This window comes from Anolis sagrei, chromosome 2 (assembly GCF_037176765.1).
Source record: "Anolis sagrei isolate rAnoSag1 chromosome 2, rAnoSag1.mat, whole genome shotgun sequence".
Taxonomy (NCBI): Eukaryota; Metazoa; Chordata; class Lepidosauria; order Squamata; family Dactyloidae; genus Anolis; species Anolis sagrei.
In genome coordinates, this window is record NC_090022.1 from 87,865,316 (window position 1) to 87,880,346 (window position 15,031).

The 15,031-nt window shown below is 39.0% G+C and overlaps 1 protein-coding gene across 5 annotated transcripts in view; it reads left to right on the forward strand.

Annotated features, from left to right (window-relative positions):
* RASGEF1C (RasGEF domain family member 1C) overlaps nt 1–15,031 on the forward strand; it is a 104,642-nt gene that overhangs the window by 36,966 nt on the left and 52,645 nt on the right. Inside the window, exon 1 of one of the 5 annotated variants that reach the window (XM_060765371.2) lies at nt 7,639–7,671. The exons of the other annotated variants lie outside the window; for them this stretch is intronic. The gene's annotated coding sequence lies outside the window, so the exon portion shown is untranslated. Of the gene's footprint in view, nt 1–7,638; nt 7,672–15,031 lie in introns of those variants that run through there. 5 annotated transcript variants of the gene reach the window in all.

Here is a 15,031-nt window from a genome sequence, read left to right on the forward strand (position 1 = left end):
GTGGAAGCGTGGGTCAGGTTTAGAATATGAAGAGGCAAATAAAGGATCAGTCAGGCATCACATCCAGCATTTTGGTGTTTGATCCCTATTGCAAAGCTTTCGGGTCTTTGACCCTGGGTGCCATCAAACAAACAAGTTCCCTTCCTACAGTGTTTTTGCCTTGATGTCTGGAAACTCAGAAGCCTTAGCTACTGGTGAAATGGAACATTAACGTGACCTTTGCTGCATTTTAGCTTCTTTTACAAAGAGTTCCATTTGCTAAAAGCAGCAAGAGGTTGGATAAAACATAAATTTAAAAAGAAGGATGTTGAGAGCATGCCAATCCCACTTTAAGGTTTTAAAAATATCACATTCCATTGTAAGTATTTTCATGTGAAAAGGTCTCATGCTGGGCCCTAGATGCAGAGAGGGAGGATAGAGGGTGAGGATGACAGGAATGCCCTCTCCTTATTGTTCCCTCCCAATGACCCCATGAATTTCATAGGGTTTTCTAAGGCAAGGAATACTCAGAGATAGTTTTGCCAACTCCTTCCTCTAAAATTTACATTATAGCATTTGTTGATATTCATTGATAGTTTCCCATCCAAGTACTTCTTCTTTGGAGGGTTTTAAACAGAGGCTGGATGGCCATCTGTCAGGGGTGCTTTGAATGTGATTTTCCTACTTCTTGGCAGGGGGTTAGACTGGATGGCCCACTAGGTTTCTTCCAACTCTATGATTCTATGATTCTATCCAATGATTCTACAAATCAGAATTGACCCTTTTTAGTTTCCAAGATCAGTCAGGATCTGGTGTCTTTGGGGTATCGCTGTATTTTTTTACTCTTTATTTTAATGTTTATTTTTAAGCAGAATGATAACAGCATAGCGGAAAAAAAAGAGTTCACAAATTGGGGGGGGGGGGGGAGAGAAAATGATATAAAATAAACAAACAAAATAAAATGAATTAATGTTCTGCCAGACCTCTAAACAACTGGTTTTCCAAGTTTCAATAAAGGTTAATTGACGAGGTCAGATTGGGTCTATAAATATGAACAGATAGAACAAGATGCAGGTATTCCACCTCCATTTGTATAAAAAAGAAACATCTCCAGGAATTTCCTTAGCTGGACTTGGCAACACCAAATGGGACTGAACTTGTACCTGGTGAGTAGCCTTGAGATTGGAATGGAGGGTTCCACACCTCTGTAGGCTGGATATATTGGTAGTATGCAAGTGTGAAAAGAATTGGAAGATGGCTTCTTCATAATTTCTCATTGTGTTCTAAAACAATAAAAATAAATTAAATTTATGCCCCAATTTCCTTGTAAAAGCTCAGGGTAGCTAACAATCTACATAAAAATAAGGAATGATAATGACAAATATATAAATCGACATACATTACAAGTGTCTTCTAGAATTCAACAGGAAAAAATGCATACAAGCAAGAGTAAAAGACAGATGAAGCAAATTTTGTATTTGGTCCAGATTGTGATTTTATATTAGTGCCAATTAAAGTTCGCAGTTGGAGAATCTTGTCCCACACATGTGCTGGCTTGAAATTCACATCGGAGCACTTAGTCTGGTTTCAAGTGTTTTAATGTGCTTTAATGTGCTCAGTAATCTCCCCACCCACAGTCCTCGGCTGTCTGTTAATGGCACCGTTCCCCTTTAATGGTGCTCCTAGGATTACACATCACATAAAAATTACATTTACTCTCTGTAGAGCGAACTGTGTTTTTGGAGGCAAAAACTATGTTTTCCTTCAACACTGCCTTTTGTGCTTAGGCAGTAGTGCTTGAGGCAAAGCATTTCATGAAAGATTTATGTAAAGCAGGGGCTGTTCTCTGAGGCAGCGAGGGAAAGCGGTGCTGTGGCATGCTAATGCTGAGAGGAGCTGGAGGGGCTTGCTCGACAGGCATCATATAACGCAGGGTGGCACAGCCCAAGATTTCCTTTTCGAGGAGAGAACTTTTGTCACCCCTCCAGGGGCATTTGTAACCTTAAATTCACTCACTTTCCCAATGTTTGGCATTATGATAAAAAATGCAGACAGAATATTGATAGTCTTCTATGGGGTACCTAGTAAGTATTGAAATACAAATGCCATGTGATAAAGCACTTCAAAGTACTGGTATACAAGCACACGGTTTGTCTAGTATATGTGTATAGATAGTGTGTTATAATTCTGAAATGTTTAAAAAGTAGACCGCACTTCATTTTTTCTCATCGTATTACTTTTTTATTTTGTTAGACAGTCTATCGGGTTGTAACAGCTTTTGGCTAAATTGCAACATTGGGTGCAAACACACAAAATGATCTATTCCTTTTCAAGGGAATACTAAATTCTTATGTTTTTGAGGGTCAAGCTATATGTAGCATCAAAAGTATCACTATATGTGTTATCACACATTTGATGAAGTATGCAAATCTTTTATATCAGTCCACAGTAGCTTATGCCTGGAGCCCCCAGTGGCACAATGGGTTAAGTCTGGCAGGACTGCTAACTGAAAGATTAGTGGTTCAGATCCGGAGAGCAGGGTGAGCTCCCATCTGTCAGTTGTAGCTTCTCATTTGGGGACATGAGAGAAGCCTCCCACAGGATGGTAAAACATTTGGGTGTCCCCTGGGCAATGTCCTTGCAGACGGCCAATTCTCTCACACCAGAAACAACTTGCAGTTTCTTAAGTTGCTCCTGTCACAAATATATCTTATGCCAAATGAAACTTGTTAACATTCATGGTGTCTTGATATGTGTTGATATGTGTTGCTGTGTGCCTTAAAATTTCTTCCAATATGTGTTAGTCCTGCAACAGACTAACTTTGCTGTACCCCTTCTCCCTGAAACATGAAGATGTGCCTTTGATATTTTTGGTTTTGTTTTGAATTAATTGTTGTGCCAACAGATGCAGTGTTGGTCTGTAACACTTTAAAAAAACTTTATTTAACATATATAGATAGGTTCAGATGGGAGGTGATGGTCCCCTGAATCCTAGGTTCTATAGCTCTTCTTTTGGATGAAATCCCTTGTGCTCAGAACAGTCTGGCATCCAATGAATGTGTTTAAGTGACAGTATCCTTTGTGGTTAGCAAAACCAACCATACATGTGGCACATGATGGTGAACTAAGCTGGATGTCACTAATGTGACACTAATGTGCTATCTAAAATGTGATCAAGTGAACATGCATGGTTTCTTCATACTTAATCCTCACAACAATCATTGCATTTATGACAACTGAGCTAGAAGATCCTGCCCTGGCATAGCTGCACTCTTTAACTCAGGGGAGATATGGCGCAGTATACATTTGGACTCAGATGTATTCCCAGACACATTTGCATAGGATTGCTGCCTAAGCATTAGCTAGAAGTAAGCCTCATCAAAATCAATTGGCTTATTTTTTGAGGAGACAGGATTTTACTATTAATGTCATACTTGTAGATCATTGAAAGCTATTATGACTTACAGAAAGTTTTGTTTATGTGTTAGAACTGTCCATGCTCAGTTCATCCTCATGAGAGCCCTCTAAGGTAGGCTGGTGTGAGGTACAATGTCTTATCAAAATATAGCTGGGCTGCTATATTGATTATATGGATCTTCTAACTGATTCTGTTCTAATAGAGGTTGCTTCATCTAATTTATTTACCTAGTTTATGTACTGTTATTATTGTTGTTATGTGGTTGCAATTTATTGTATATGTTATGTATTTTATGTATGGCATCTTTGTGTGTTATTTTGTGAGCTGCCCGAGTTCCTATGGGAGATGGTGGTGGAATATAAATAAAATGTTATCATCATCATCATTACCAATTGCTTTGTGGTGAAATAGGAATCTATAAACAATGAATGTTATTAATTTACAATGCCCCAAACTATTAATTGCAAACTAATGTCCAGTAACATTTTATCTATTAGTATTAACTCTTATTCTTGGTGGAGATCTTTTATGTAGCCTTCCAGAGTGGCTTCCCCTGATTTTTTTTAAAAAAATCTGCATCCTAATTTTCCATAAACAATCCTAACATTGGCGCTTACAGTACTACACTAATGGAAGGGAATTCATCCTGCTTTTGAACTTTTTGTTGCAATAATAATAATAATAATAATAATATTTCTGTGACTTCACACCAAAGAATTATAGCACTATAATTTCATTTATGTGGAATCCTGGGGTTTGTAGTTTAATGAGCCCCAACATTTCTCTGATTAAATTCTAAATGCTTCTCCCCTAAACAGCCTATCCTAGTATTTCAAGGAATAAAACCATGGCTGTTAAAATGGAATCATAGTGGTATAATTATTTAAATGAATAAGTTTAATGTTAACATGCATTCTTTGTATCTTTCTGTTCTACCCAATCTCTAAGCACCTTGCTTTGCTAGTGTAGGAAGCCACGAAACTGAGGTTTCATTGGGAATCTTGAACTCTTCCTAGCACAAAGGGCATCTTTCACACCATGAAATTATAATACTATGATTCCACTTTAACTGTCATAGTTTTGTCCCATGGACTCAGCCATAGAGCTCTAGTGTCTCCGCAAACCGAATGCCCCAATGCAGCCATAGGAGTTAAAGTGGAATGATAGTGCTATACTTGCCTACTGTGAAAGGACCCAAAGTCCTTTGAGCAGGAGTCTAATGGCTTTCCCACAAATACTTGTAAAAAAATAAGTAGCACATATTTTGTGATGCCCTTTATTTTCCCTATCAGACCCCCCCCCCCCCCCGGTGTATTTTTATGCTTTTCAATTTGATATGTTGCAGAAGCAGTTAATAATAATTACAGCAAATTGACTCATTCAGTGAAGCATCAGGAGAGCAGCCATTCAGTTTGTGAATGCCTTTTGGCAGAATATGCTATGGCATAAACCAAACCTAAAGTATGCCCTTGTAAGAGTTGGCAAGAGTTGTTTTGTGAGTTTTAGTCAGATTGTCAAAGACATCTGTATAGTATACCTGAATGAACCTGGGACTTTTTCCTTTGTGGATAATGAGTTGGCAAATAGGAATTGTATTGAGGCTTTGAAAGATGTCATGAAAAAACCTCCAAGGGATAGATAGTTTGTCCTTCCCTTGAAAGAAGAAAAGAACATGTATGATGCCACCAAACACTGTAATCACCCAGTTAAGAATGCCAATTTTATACAATCATAAAATACATCAATAATCTGTACCAGATACCATAATCTGTACCAATTTATTTTTTGTCGGGGATTCTAATCTTGTACAGAGAAATATTTCTCTTTTTCCCATTCACCAAATTTACTTAACCACAGGGACAATTCAGGTGAGGAATGCAACACTAAGGGGAGAGATGATCATTTCCCTTCACTCTTTCCCTACCTGTGCTTGGAGTGTTGTTATAACAGTGTTTCTGTTTCCAAGAAACCTGAGAAATGAAATATTCCCATGGTCCAAAATTACTGTCAGAGATCATGGGAAAGACACATTTCCCAGCATCCATAGTACCAGCAACACTCTTAAGCAATTAGAAATTGCCTCACCATTGCTTCATCTAGGCAAAGCAGTGTAGTGGAGACCACAGCGGTGTTTGAACTCACAGCCAATTGCAAAGAAAATATCTAGCTCCATTGGATTTCCAGTGATTCACTCAGGAGCACAACAGTATCCAAAATTGAGGCAGAACAAACACATGTATGTTTTACTCTTGGCAGTAAGATAAATTTAGAGAAAATAGTGTGTGGTCTATAGACAGGAATTCTCCTATGTGGACTTTTGCCATTTACTCTGTGGAAAGGAATCAGTCTAGTCAGAAATTTGTCAGAAAAAATATAAAAGATGTCATTTATCTCCACACAAAGGAAGGATTCTACTTCAGGCTTTTGTCAGAATCAAATAATTGAGGAAGGATCAGAACTGGCACTGCTTTTTGAGTGATGAGTACAGGCTGCAATCACGGCTCATGGGGCTACGCTGTGAGTGAGTCATCTACTACATAGTAACTCTGTTAATAAACACACACAAAACAAAGCAGTGCCCAAGCTAATAATTCAGCCACGATAAGCTCATGCTACTAGCAACTTCAGAGGACAAGGAAAATTTGTGGAAAATATATTAGGCATAGATCCAAAAACAGCCTCAGCTACTAAGTCTTGCTTTATGAAGTATATTTATGATACTATTCTGAGAAAATTAGACTGAGAAATATTGAGCATCTATTTTGCGCTTCAGTGTAAGTTAATTCTTCTGTCGCTTTCATGGATGCCTGGCTTCACATCAGGTTTGATTAATGCAAACAAATTAGGAATTGGCAAATGGGGGTCCCTAAAGAATAGCCTGTGCTTATTCATAGCCAACCCAAATTTAAGAGATTAAAAAAGACAATGAAAAAGATGGCAAAAGCACAAGATTTGGACCTGGGACATCTGTGCTGACTCCATTCACAAAGTGTCCTTCCAAGAAATGTAGTTGCCAGACAGTGACAAAAATCCTACAGCCTGAAAAACCTCACAAGATATAACTCTTTCACAAAGAAATACGGCTATTTTATCTCCCCTCATAGTCAATGTTTCACTGCCATGTAGGGTGGCCAAAAATCTAACCCCAAGCACTCATCTCCCTTTAATAGCAGTGTGGCTCAGAAAAGGAATAGCTGTGGATCCGAATATCTCTCTGAGAAAATGAACTCAACAAACTCATGTATACACATGTTTCTCTCAGTGTGTGGTATGACTTACCAAAATACAGGATTTTTTTCTGCACCAGCAAGTAGCAGATGTACACTGAATCCAGATTGTTCAAAGTCTGCTAACTTCAGAATACATATTCACGGCTGGCTGTGTTGTGCATACAACAAATACAACAAAACCCACCAAAGAGCGACACATGAGAGAAAGGGCAGTAAAATGACTCCATTAGCAGTAGTAAAGTGACTTATCTTAAGATCCAGGTTGTCTTTTGGAGAGAGAGCCTAAACTAAAAAATGCAGAATTCCATAGGATGGAAACTATTGTTTACTGAAATAAACAAGGCCCTTAAATTAAGGTTCACTGTTGAATTGTTTGAAAGAACAAGGTTAACAAAGGAAACATGTTTGGGGTGGATGTGTTGGCCATGCAGCAAAATACAGCACATCTACAAAACAATGTTATTTTTATTGGGTCAACTAAAATGCACAAACTACACCATGCAAACTTTTGAAGTTCTACTTGCTTCTTCAGCAGGAGGGGAAAAGTGACAATGTTAAATTCACAGGTCTACATTTTGTATCAGAAGTTGTTTCTTTGTGCAGTTCAGGTGTTCTGGGTCCTCTCAATGCAGGCAGAGGCCACTTCCCTTCTTGGTCATGTGAGGACCCAGTAAAAAAAAAAACAGTGGCATTTAAACTCAAATTTGCAATCCAAATGCACAAATTCCATGTAAGTGTTTTCCTCGGCACTTTTTTTTTCTGAATTTAAAAGTGGCCAGCTCCACAAGGCTTTGCTGGACAGCTCCCTGTGTCTGATCTCAGACCTTTAAAATAGGTTACTGGTGCCTAACAAGTTTTCCCTGGTCCCTTTTCACTTCTGTCTCCTCTTTCCCACCTGTCAACATGAGTCAAGAGTTCTTTGTATTTCTAGCCTAGAAGCACCCCAAATGGCACAGTGCCTTGCTGCCTCCCTGATGTGCTGTTCCATGGTCAGGCTGACTCCAATAGCAAGATCTAACATTTCAGTTGGAGGGCCAGCACCAGGTAAGCAGGAGATCAATCCAGACAAACAAAGTAACAGCAGAATCAGTGATTAAACCAAGGTCAAATTCCAATAGTGTTACCAGAGAATATATCACTCCAACTGAGGCAAGGTTGTAGGGTCTAAAATCAAGGCATGATGAGGGGGGGAGGGGGACAGAGACACAGCAAGATTAGTTCCACAATGAAAATAAAACTCAGTTCAAGGTCAGACTACAAGGTAACTAGTCACAGAATCACAGGTTGCAAAGAATAGCTGACAAGATCTGCATAAGGCATGGCTCACAAGCTTTTTATACTCCAAAACATATAGATTGAATTTGGGGGATATCAGTACCACTTGCAAACAGAATGCTATTTCTTGGCTGTAGTGCAGGAATGGGCAATGTTATTTTTTGGACTACAACTTCTGGAATCACCTGACTAATATGATCACTGGAGGTTTGAGGAACATTTCTAAATTATGGCACTGTTTCATTTTTAAGATTATAATGTCTTCCCCTGAAAATGGAGCACGCATCTTATATCAGGGGTGGAGATCACATGAGTCTCCAGATGGTGTTGGATTGAAACTCTCACCAGCCCTAGCCAACATGACGCTTGACACATATAGCTCCAGTCCATTAATGGTCCCCCTACTCACCATGGCCATCAGGAGGAAAACAGTAAGGCTGCTTGCTGCCATAGAAACAGGACAAGAATACTACTGCTTGCCATAGATGCAGGTGAAATGTCAGGAGAGGATGCCTCTAGGACATGGCCATATAGCCCGAAAAAACAACCCAGTGATTCCAGCCATGAAAGCCTTTGACAATACATTAAATCCTAAGAAGATTTAGCAGATTGATCAGGGGTTAAATTTAAAGCTCAACTGTCAGTGTCAAGTAAGATATATTTGTTTTGTTTGTGATGACTGTGTATCCTGCACTAGATCTCTTCTTTCAGGAAACACAAAGGCACACAGTTGGAGGGGGTTTACATCCAGAAGCCCTCTCCTTGGCACTTCCCCTTTCTAGGAAAGGGCAAGTCACCTCCACCTTTGTATTAGTAGACATGGATCCAAAAGGATAAACCATTTTCTTTTAAACTATAAAGGGTAATTGATGAAGGCACGAAAAGGAGGAAAGAACCACAATAAATGCTTTTCACAATAACACTCCTTCCTTGCCTTGTACCCTTAAGTGCATCTGAGAGGAAAACATTGAACTTCATGGAATCTTGCTGTTCTCTTCCAGAATCTCTCCCCACCCCCCCACCCCCGCCCCCCACACCTCTCACTATTAGTAAGGCCTGCCAGGTTTTCAAAGGCAAAAATCCTACAAGACAAGAATCATTTGGAGGGAAAGTTCTGTGGACGTTCAGGCTGGAGGCAGGCTCATCGCTGGCCTTTTGATCCACTCCGACTCAATAATTCTATAATTCTACAACAAACAGTGAAAGATGAAAAGAGCAGCTAGCACTTGGACTTGGCAGGCTCTCCAGTGAGCAGCAACTTGCAAGTGATAAGGCAACAAAGCTATTTAAAATTCATCTGCTCTTTTAAAGTTTCAGCTTCAGTGATTTGAAATGAGTATAGCTGTAGGCTTACCATACCATTTTTTTCTGAAGCTCTCTTTTAAAATTTAAATTTAAAAGTCATGCTGCATTTATGTCAGGTTTGTATGAAGTTGCCACTGTTTTTATTTGTGTATCCACTTTGATCTGTCTGTAATCCAGGGGTTTGTGAGTCCTTCAAAATTTGTGTGGAGTGCTTAAAATAACAATTTGGTTAAAATGGCAGCTGTCGTTAAAGATGGTGACTCTTCTGCTTTACTTACACTTTTGGATGGAGTAGGATGTGGTGTCATCTAATTTTCAGCTTTCTTCTGAGATCATGGGACTTAGTTGGCGTGATATAAAATGTGTAATTTATGTTTTGATCTCTTGTTCTTTACTTTGGCTTAAATAAAGCTTGGAAATCGCAATGTTTTGTAATAATAATAATAATAATAATCTTGATTTATATCCCACTTTTCTCCCTCACGAGACCCAAAGCAGCTTGCAACTATTAAAATTATGTAAACAACAATACAAATACATCAGTAATAAGTGTAAAACATCATAAAATAAACAGTTGAAAAACAACAATAATATACATTCACATTATTGTGCCATCATGTCAGATCATACTGACCTTTGTTCCAGTCTGTAAACATGGTGTTTCTCATCATTTCAGCTTAGTTTCCTTCACTAAAGGCCTGTCTAAACAGGAAAGTTTTTAATGTTTTGGGACTGAAATTCTCAGAATTCCTCATTATTGGCAATTCTGGCTAGGCCCTCTGGGATTTGCAATTCAACAGTTAGAGATTTGCATGAATCTATATCCAATTGCTAGTGTCATGTAGGGGAAACCCATTGAACTATTGGGATTTACTTACATTCTAACTTACTGTTTAGCATTTGATTCAGAGATTCTGCTGTGATTAAGACCAGCAATTGGAATTAGACCTATTCAGAAGGAATTACCATTATATTCAATGGAGAATGTATATAGAATGTAAATTTAGGTTTGTGACGGCGCAAGTGGCGCCACCTATGTATAGAATTGTTAGTTGTAAGACTTAAACTGTTGTATCATGCTTAATCCTGCCCCTTTTTACACTGCTTATGTATAGTTGTATGGATTGGTTGCTTGTAGCTGTCAATCAGTATTGTTTGGCTCCACCTCTTCCTGCAAGAGGGGAAAACTTCCTTTTTCTTTTCATTCTGCCTTCAGAGGTCCTGCCAGATGGACGTGAGTAAGAGACTTGACTCTAAAGGACCCTGATTTAAGTTACCTCTTAGCACCAGTTCTGAGGTTTTTTACCCCTGGGACTCATGCTTTATGTCCAGATCGTCCTGGACAATTATTGAGGAGACCCAGGCGCCTTCAAGCCGGTTCTTTTGGCACCAAAGGAAGATCCCGAATCTTCAAAACATAGGCCATCTGAACTGGGGTTGTGGTTTGCTCCGGCATTCACAGCCATTGAGGAAAAAGGAAACTTGGTGAGGCTTCTCAGCTTCAAACCCCTTGGACCTAGGACTAATTGAGACTGTAATGTATGTTTTCCTTCACCCCTCTAAAGTTTTCCAGCTCATTGCTTTGAAGAAATGACTTTGTGATAAATAAAACTTATTTTGAGCTATTTACAGCGTTTTGGGTTTTTGGGAGTTCCAGTTTCCTATAGGAAGGAAAGAAGCAATCACCTGGGGGAAAGATGCCACGTCCATCCCTCCTTTATTGAGAATAATAGCCCCCAGGCGCGATGGCACAAGGTTTGCAGCTCCAGATTTACCACCATTATTCTACTTTGTATCAGTACACTCACTATAGCAATATATTTAATGTGGGTTAGCAACTAATAGTTGAGGTTCCTCCCAAAGTTCCAAATCCTCATTGATTTTCACCTTACAAAGTTATTGAACTAATGTAGAGATGGAGAAAGCTCTTCTGGCTACCTTTAGATTAAAATAACAGAGTGCATTGCCCATTTCCTGCTGTAGGAAATAGAAATTAACCTGGAGGAAGGGGTGACCATTCAGAGAAATATTTGTTTCTTTTCTCCTGGTTGCTGATCAGGGAGGATGGAAGACTCTTAAGGCTTTCCATTTCTTTCCACTACCTTCCTCCTTTCAGGGGGCAAGATTGGTGAATAAGTGCTTTGGATCAATCTCACATTGGTTTCTCCAGACTCTACCTACTGCTCATCTACTAAGAGTACCTTCCATCCCTTAGAATAGTACTCAAACTGAAAAACCTTCTGTCAGAAATCATGAAAGAATAATACCAAAGGGTACACTTTAGCATGATCCTTCAGTCACGCATCAATAGTTATGATGTTGAATGAATGAAAGGAGATTTCTCCATTAATTCATTAATTCATGCAGTCATGCTGCTTTGCAAGTTTTGTCCTTCAAAACTAGCTGTTCCCACCTTCATCAGCAGTTTCCTGAAGGTGAAAGAAAAAAATGTGGAAATCTCCCTAGTCAAATATAGCTATTCTGTTAATTTTTTTTTACATTTCTGAGTTCCATCAAATAAACAAACATAAAAGGAATTTAAAAAAAAAAACACCACTACCCACTACTGAAGATTAGGACAAGCCAGTTGTTAGCTGAACAGTAAAGTACTTTAAAAAATGTTATTATCAAGGTTGAAAATAATGTAAAGAGTAATTCTATATAATTATAATATTTTGGAGAAGGGAATACAGGGCTGCTAGGCTAGAAGTATAGCCACTGCTTCAAAGAAGACAGTGAAAATGCCAGTGGTGGATGGTGGCTGCCATGTTTTTTGGTGGTAAATTCATTTCTTTGTCTGAATTTTAAAGTAATTATCTAAGGTGATGAATCTATAGAATCAAAATGATGGCCCTGAAAACTAGGAGGCTAGTATAGCCTCCTAGCAGGCTATACTGGCAATTGCCCTTTGGAAACAAAAGCTGTGCAACCCGTGAAATACATGCCAATTATTGAGGAACAACTCTGGAATAAAAAATCCAGATGCATGAAGTTGGATGGAATAAGGGCCAGTTTAGTTAATATATTCACTATTTAAGATTAAAACCTGGAAAATATGCTAGAGAGGGGGAGCAACTTTGTTGAGGCCTTAGTTGGGGCAGGTATCTACCACTGACAAACTTCCCCTTGGGCTGAAACATCTGATCCTGAGGGCAATCCAATCTTTTGGTATGGTTCCCCCTGGACTGTCATGTTTTGAAAGGCATACTTAGAGAATTTGCCCCACAAGCCCAGAACTCAAAAAGGGAGAGCAAACACCCATGTCATCTCTAAAGGGAAGCTCCTTCCCAGTTCCCAGAACCCTGAGGGGTCACTTCAAAGCCCCACACTTCATAAAAATGATGCCAAGGTGTATATTGACTTCTATTTTCTCTCCAAACCTGCCATTGAAAGGGACAGGTGTCTATCTCACCCCTTTCCCCAACAGACCATCCAAAATAGCTTTCACACATCCTGCAAGTCTTCCAGGAAAAGACCATTAGTATTTCCAGCATGTAGGAAATATAAAGAGATAGGCAGCAATCATGTCGACAGCCAAGGGTACCCTTTGGCACAGTGTGTTGAAGCAGTACTAAACACACTTGAGAGCTCCCAATCTCCAGAAAATGGAGGAAGAAATAATGGCATTGACTGTCCTAGACCCAATGCTTGTGACAAAAGAAGCAAGTCATTGTTAAGATGAAAGTCAATAGACAGTAGCTTTCTGAAGAACTCAAATTTAAAAGGGACATACATAGGAATGAGTGGCAACTATCAAGCATAAGACAATTGTGGGGAGAATGTCAGGAGAGCAGAAGTCCAAAATAAACTTCAAACTATAACAGATTTTAACAACCCAGAAGAGCTCCACAGTTGGACTCCTTAGAAGAACAAGGAAATAGAAACATCTGTAGTTAAGAAAAGATGAAGGTTTATGACCAAATAAGAAAGGAAAGGCAGAATGTTACTTTACTTCTATCTTACCCTGCAAAGAAAACTCTCTTTTTTTAATATGAATTTTTATTGAGACCTGCAAAGAAAACTCTTGACCTAACAAAAAATTGATCAAATGATGAAGGGAAGAATTTTTTGTTCAAGACAGGTAAAGGGTGGTTTTGGAGAATGTAGCCATTATAAATGAATGCAGATCTTTAGGGAAGATCAGTGGTTGCCATCCCTTTTCATCATCCTAGAGAGAAGCAAAAATTGGGGCCAATGGATTCTGACATTCCCCCAGTGTTATTAAACATCAAGCCAGGAGAGATAAATAATATTTTAGAAGCTATGAACAGCATTCAAGATGATGTTGGCTGGATGAAGATAAAATGTCTGGTAGAGATAAATATAAAGATAAGCATTAAATGGGGAAATGAATACAGAGTGTCTTGCATCAAATTTGTCAGCAGTTGCATGGGAAAAGATCTTGGACGTTTAGTAGACTACAAGGTTCAAGGTCTAAACAGCCTCCTTGGTGACAGGTTGGAAGGAGTGACAGATTTGGATGTCATCTGCATACAGATAACACCTTACTCCGAAACTCTTTTTCCATGCAACTGCTGACAAATTTGATTCTACTCCACAACAAAGGTTGTGGAGTCGAACAGGTGTCACCCAGTAACACCTTCTGAGACCGACCCTCCAGGAAGGACTGGAGCCACTGCAGAGCAGTACCTCCAAGTCCCATTTCTGCGAGGCGTCCCAGAAGGATACTGTGGTCAACAGTATCGAAGGCCACTGAGAGATCCAGCAGAACTAACAGGGACACACTTCCCCTGTCCAGCTCTCAGCGTAGATCATCTACTAAGGTGACCAAGGCAGTTTCAGTGCCAGTTATTATGTACTGTCTTATTATGATGTATGCTTAATTGTCATTTTATTATTGTGGTTGTTATGGATTGGCATTGCGTCGGTGTCCAATGTATGGCATTGAAGTTTTGCCAGTTATGGGTAAACCGCTTTGAGTCCCCTTAGGGGTGAGAAAAGAGGTATAGAAATACTGTAAATAAAAATAAATAAATAAAAAAGAGAAATGACTGTAGATTTAGGCTTCAAATTCTTGTGACTATTTCTCTCAACTTGCTTTACTGTAAATCCCATTGTACTTAGTAGTGATTAGCTCTTGGTAACGAGCCAGTGCAGTATAGTAGCTTGAGTATTGGACTACAGTTCTGGAGACCAGGGCTCAAATTCCCACTTGGCCATTAAAGTGGGATGACTATGGGCAAGTCACACATTCTCAGTACCAGAAAACTCTGTGGTAGATTCATTGTATGATCACCATGAATTGGAAATGACAGGAAATAACACAAAAACAACAAAGACATGTCTAGGATTAGATTTCTCCTTTAAATTTGTGTATGCCAGGCTCAGTGCTACTTGGATTAGCTTTCAGGTAAAAAAAAAAGGGGGGGGGACAGAACACCTCTGCTCCCATATTTTAATAAGTAGCTCTTCCTGAGAGCTTTTGCTCATGAATTTCTTTATTAACAATGTAATGCATGAATTCATTTTCAGGTGCTACAGTTATTAGAAGCATGTTCTGCCTACCTTATGCCTTTCTGTTTCTTTGTTTACCATTTCTGTATTATTATCCCATACTCATACATTCAGTATAGAAATTAATCAAGTTCATAGAATGTTCCCACCACAGTCATACAATGTTCATTGAATGATCTGGAGATAATTGGTATTATTAATTGCAGTGTGGTTTTAATTAAACATAGTGGCAAGTTGTCTGGTTGCCTTTGGCTCTACTTGTGTTGCTGTTGATTAGTTATAAATATTTATGGATGATAAAATATCCCCTTTCTCCCTTCACCTGTACATTTATACATTAACTGAAACG